This window comes from Hyperoodon ampullatus (genome assembly GCF_949752795.1).
Source record: "Hyperoodon ampullatus genome assembly, chromosome: 5".
NCBI lineage: Eukaryota > Metazoa > Chordata > Mammalia > Artiodactyla > Ziphiidae > Hyperoodon > Hyperoodon ampullatus.
In genome coordinates this window covers 109,622,228-109,627,790 of record NC_136918.1, presented here as the reverse complement: position 1 = coordinate 109,627,790, position 5,563 = coordinate 109,622,228, and positions in this window count along the sequence as shown.

The window sequence follows — 5,563 nt, the reverse complement described above, 5'->3', positions numbered from 1 at the left end:
ATTTGTGTGTTTTTTTATGTACCATTTTGTTTATATAGGATTAAAGAGGATCTGAAAAAATACATACAAGATAAAGTAAAAGATAAAATATATGGGAAAGAAAATAGGAAGGAAAAATGAGATTAAGCCAGTAGAAAATCAGTTTACAAAATATGCATCAGGAGCTCTCAGACCTTTCCTAGTAATTCTCATGGTCTCTTTGGAGGCAACTATAATTTCCTTGATTGGGTAATCTTATTCAAGTGATACTTTCCTAGAAGACTAAAATTCAAGTTAGGTTTAGATTCAATTTTTAATTGTCTGGTCTGGCTCCTCTTTAACATAGTTTACCAGAGTTTTTCTTATCTCTTAGAGTCCTAGTTTCATAAATTACCATAACTGTTTTTTCTCTGGAGACAGGCAACATGCATTCTGCCACTTAGACTCTGTTCACATTTTCTGTAGGTTTTCCTAAATTGTAAAAAGTAGCTCTCTAATCATTTGTGTAATGGCATCTCTATCTTCAGATTTGAAGGGGTACTTCTTGAAAGAGTTCCATAATCCCTATTCCACACACATGGAATTAAGTATATTTCAGAATTCAAAATTTGGGGGTTATGGAAATGTGATATTGTCTGTATACTGTATATTATAAAAGTCCCATAGGGAGCTGGGGAGTATTCTGTAACAGCACATTAGTATATCTGCTGCAAATATATGAGTATTCACATAAATTGAGGCTCATAAAGAACATAAATAACTTCAAGTCAACTTTTCTCCCAATGTAATTCAGGTAAGGTCATGTTTTGCTTTCAGATCAAGTTCAAACATTTTCAGTACACTTCAAATGTCAGAACTAAGGTTTAAGGATTGTGGTTTTTTATTTCTTCAATCCTGTCTCTCCCTAGGGTTGTCATTCCAGTCTTCTCCCTAAATTGATCCTTTTGTTGTTGTTGTTGTTAATTAGATATCTTTGGTCCCTAGTCATGTTCTTTTACCAGGTAGCCAGTCAAACCTCCTTTTTTGTCACCTTATCTTTAAAGAGAGTTTTGATATAGAGTTTTCTTGGATATACTCCCTCTTTTCTAATTTATATTAGACTATAGATGTCACTTATCCTTTGAAGCTTCAAGTCTCCTTTAAGATATGCCCCTCTGCTCTTTTATTTCTCAGCCTGTGCCACTCTAGTACCGAACTATTTCCTGAGCTTCTATCATTTATTCATTTCAAGTATACTGTAATTTCTCTATATTTTGCTCTACTTCTTTGCACCATGCTTAATTATTGTTACCTCAGAAGAAGTACTCTGTAAATATCTCAGTCTTAAGAATGTTATGAAGTCATCAGGCTTTCTCTATTTCTTTCTAGTGGCTATTCTATCTCCAACGTGGTACCATCACCTGTTGCCTTTTATTTTCGAGTAATATGTTTCTGAGAGTAAAGCCATAATGTTGATCTCAGATATTCGTAAAGATAATTAGCATAGGGTAGGTGAGGAGGGCCATAAAATTTCTGGACCACTGCCTGGGAATGGAATAAAGGTCAATGTTTACATCTCCAAGACTAAAATTTCCTCATAATCAAGACCTCACAGAAAAGCCATCAGACTGAGTAATAATGATAAATCGACCAATACCTGTAAAGGCTGTAAAGAGTATTTGCCCTAAACTAGGTCTTACAATGAACTAAAATAAAATAATTAAGTTCAAAGGTTTTGGAGCCTAGATGCTCCACCAAAAACATCCCCATTTTTTATATGGGTCTACCTATCCCACATTCTCTTTTATTTCCCAATATTCCAGATCAAGAACCAGACTGGAGAGTCTCTTACATAGTTTAATTAAAGCAATCCCTCTACTTAATGTAAACCCTGATCCAATAAGACAAGTGGTAAAACACACAGAAATCAAAATATCACCTTTTTTATTGATAAAATCTAAGGTGAGGGATGAGGCTTGCTAACAGAACCCCAACAAAGAGTTAGGAACTCCTAACCAGAAATAAAGGGAATTACATTAATTTTCTATTTCTCTGTAAAGTTATCAGGAACTGAACAACTTAAAGCAACAGACATTTATTGTCTCACAGTTTCTGTAGATCAGGAATCAGGCATCACTTAGCTGGTCGTTCTGGTCAATGTCCTGAGGCTGTTAGCCATGCTGCATTTTCAACTGGAGGCCTGGTGAGGGAAGAATCTGCTTCCTAGCTCATTCATGTTGTTGACAGCACTCATTTTCTTGTAGACTTAGGACTGCTGGTTCCAGTTTCTTACTGGATATTGACTAGTGCCTGTGCTTTAGTCAACAGGTCTTAGAGGTCTTTGCAGTTCCCTGTTTCTTAGTCCTCTCCATAACAAGTTCACAACTGACTCTTTTCTTCTTCTAGACCAGTAAGAAAATCTCCCATTCTAGTCTGCTAAATCAGAGTCTTTAGTAATGTATTGCAATTAGAGGAGTGATATCTCATCACCTTGGTTATAGTCTGTTTGTTAGAAGCAAGACACAGATTCTGCCCAAACTCAAGTGGAGGGGAATGTACAAGGTATGACTCAAAGAGGTCCCCTCAGGGTGTGGCTATCAGAGAATTTATGGTCAGTTACCTGATTCATGTTATCAATAAGGCAAAATAAATAGACTCAAAGCAAGCAAACAAACTAAAATAACTTTTCCAGAAGCTTATCATTGTTAGTTCTGAAGGTAGGTGAAAAATACTACTTTGGAGCTTCATTAACATTGTATGGGTTACTATAGTTACATTGGTCAGTATTATGTATCAACTTGGCCAGGCTATTTTTACCAATGATTCAATCAAACACTAATCTAGGTGTTGTTGTGAAGGTAATTTGTATATGTGATAAAAATCCATAAACAGCTAAATTTAAGTAAGTTAGATTATCCTAAATAATCTGAATGGGCCTGAGTCAATCAATTCAAAGTCTTTATAAGTAGAGCAAAGGCTTCCTTGAGGAAGAAGAAATACTTCCTATGGACAGCAGCTTCAATCATGTATGAAAGTTTCATCTTGCCCTTCCTTATGGCCTATGGGTTTCAAACTTGTCTTTTTCTCCACAATAATGTAAGCCAATTCCTTGCTATAGTATGTATATTAAATCTACCATTAGTTCTGTTTCCCTGGTTAACCCTCAGTAAGTTAGATTCTGAAAGACTTTTGGTATAATTATAGTACCATCTGTTACATAATACAGTTCAATATAAATACATGCCATAATATCACAGAAAAATTTTATTTAAAAACTTTCTAGAGTGTTTTACAACCAGCTTCAAAACAAAGTGGTAACCCTGTATTTGTGTACTGTACTTTTGTCCCTTACTGTTTATGGACAGAATAACCAATCTAAGGGATTAGCCACCTCAGACCCTATATGGTCCCCTCAAGAGATGAAAAAAATCCGTATCTCAGCACAACTGTGATCTACTAGCTTGGTAGTCCTGTCTTGGTGGACCAAAATAATATGCCTTGGCACACGAAACTTTTGTGGTTTTGCTTAATCAGAAATACTCTTTAGAGTAAGAATAAATAGAAGGTTATGAATACATAACCTTCGGACAATTAATCAATAAATAGTTATTTTCTCTCAGCAAAAGTTTTGATAAGTACAGCACTAAAAAAGATAAAGAAAAGACACATACAGATAAGGAATTAAGAGTGCAGCTAATCTATGATGCTTATGAAGAAAATGTACATTTGTATCAATATATAGAAATATAGACAGATACAATTTTAGAATATATTATAAGGATATGTTTTCATCTTCTTTGGCACAAAGATACATTATTCATTAAGAACCAAAGATTTATATCATAGCCATAAGAACTAAATTCCCAACTTGAAAAAAGCAGTCATATATTGCCTAATTTTGAGAAATATAAATTCCAGTGAAACATTTAAGGTTACTCAGAGCAAAATATATTCCTAGACAGGAGAATGAGGTGTTTTACATTGCTTTATTTGGTTGTTTTATATAAGATTATATCTATGAGCCAGTTCAAGTATCATGACTTTAGATTTAGTGTAGTAAAACTGTCAGTTTGTACACAAAGTTGAAAAGTAAAAATAATTGATACAGAGAGAAAAGGTGTTGATCCTGTTGTAACAGCTCACAAAAGAGTTAGTAATCAAAAAATATTGGACGCTGTAGATTCTATCCATAATGAAAAGATAGAAACTATAAGACTTGGTATTTTAGGTAGAAAAAAAAAGCCTAAGAAAATCAGACTTTTCATATATAGGTGACTGCGAGAATGATGTTGCCCTATGAGAAACAGTAAAAAGGAAGGAAACTGGTGGTGATGGAATGGGGAAGAGAAAAGGATAGGTCAACGGTGTGGTACTTGTAGGACCTCAAGGTGGAGACATTAAGCATAGAGCTAGAATCAAGGGCCACTTTAAAGGATAGTTTCTATAAATACAGATTCTGGAGATTTCATAGATGTATTATTTAAATGCAGGCTAAATCTGGTTAAAAGGAGTCAGAAGAATCTGGACATGGAGGTACAGCATCAAGGTAAAATACAAAAGTTAAGGAGTCCACAGAAGAAATAACCACATCTTGCCATCCAGGAAAATAGAAGCAAAACTACCTCACAAAGGGAAACTCATGTAATTTATTTAAGCATAATCCGATAACTTTCTAGATTATGGGGAAACCAGGACAATAGTAACTTTTATATGCAAACTAAATTCATCAGCCCACTTCATTAAAAGCACACTTCATAAAGATGATTAAAAGCAAACACAGAAAAAAAAATGCAAATAGCTAAGGCTTATACTTCTAACCGGTGATATGAAATTTATATAATTTATATATTGTGAGTGCACTGTGGAAACTTTGTAATATTGATTTGTGTCTTTAAAAAAACTCATCAAGTTCAAAAGAGAGAGACTGAAATGAAATGATTTACAACTCACTAAATAGGAATTAAACATTTAAAGACTATTCACTTGATGTATAATATACAGTCATTCATATAATCATTTAATACATTATTTTTATATATTCGTTGTTCATTCATTCATTCTATAAAGATTTATTGAACACAAAATATTGCCCAGGCACTGAAATGCAAGAAAAAAAGAGATGATCCTTGCTCTCAAATTTTTATTTTTAAGGAGAAAAGACACATAATTAAGTAGACATGGGTAAAAATAAGGATGTCTTTTAGGAATAGTTTATATCCGAGCTGAAACATAAAGACTTAATAGCTATTAGGAAGATAATGTTTTGGTGGAGGATGCATTCTAGATACACTACAAAAGCAAATACAGCAAAGTAAGAAATAACTAGGAAGGTGCAGTGATTAGAACATTTTATAATTCCCAAAGAATAAAATTAAGGGCTAGAGATAGGTCTGGAGAAGCAAACAGGGGCTAGAATGGCATGCTAAGAGACTTGACATTTATCCTGGGGTCCATCTGGAAAAACAGATCTGTAGGGTGATAATAGATATTATAAATGAATAAAAGGGGTCCATTGTTAAGTAAATTTGAAAAATACCAATTAAAAAAGATTAATCAGAGGAAACCTTCAAGATATCAGAGGAGTAAGAAATGGAGATCACCATTC